The following is a 519-nucleotide window of genomic DNA, read 5'->3' on the forward strand; positions in this document are numbered from 1 at the left end:
TACTAACCATCCCTGAGTCTCCATCTCCAGGAAGGAAATCCAGACAGAATATATCTTGCAAGAAATGCAGGAGATGATGAATGTGAATAGAATGTAGACTGGTACTTGCAATATTCAAAGAACTCAAGGGAAATGTTTAACTATCCAGTCATCCATGAACCACAGAAAATAATAATTAACCTCATATACAAAGTATATATGGACAGGGGGCACCCGGATTTGAACCAGGGACCTCTTGATCTGCAGTCAAATGCTCTACCCCTGAGCTATACCCCCAGTTAAAAGAACTTGTTTTTACAATGTATCTATCTCTCAACATTCTGGTTCTTAAAAGCCTCCCATGATTCAGGAGAGCTATAATTTGGAGTGCTGCCTGGAAGGAGTCTGGACATTAGAAGTGGTAGAGGAGATTTATAATGAAACAAGACAGGGATCTGAAGAACTAAGTTCACAGGGCCAAGAAAACCTCCTCTAGACTGGCCAGTACTCAGAGCTCCATTCCTGGCAATTCTATTTCAT

General features: G+C 41.0%; 1 non-coding gene across 1 annotated transcript; it reads right to left on the reverse strand.

Annotated features, from left to right (window-relative positions):
• Positions 1–204: 204 nt before the first annotated feature.
• On the reverse strand, positions 205–276 carry Trnac-gca (transfer RNA cysteine (anticodon GCA)). The gene has a single exon. It is a non-coding gene; the product is annotated as a tRNA-Cys (tRNA).
• Between the last annotated feature and the right edge of the window lie 243 nt (positions 277–519).

The sequence above is a fragment of the Phodopus roborovskii genome, unplaced genomic scaffold (genome assembly GCF_943737965.1).
Source record: "Phodopus roborovskii unplaced genomic scaffold, PHOROB, whole genome shotgun sequence".
Classification (NCBI taxonomy): domain Eukaryota; kingdom Metazoa; phylum Chordata; class Mammalia; order Rodentia; family Cricetidae; genus Phodopus; species Phodopus roborovskii.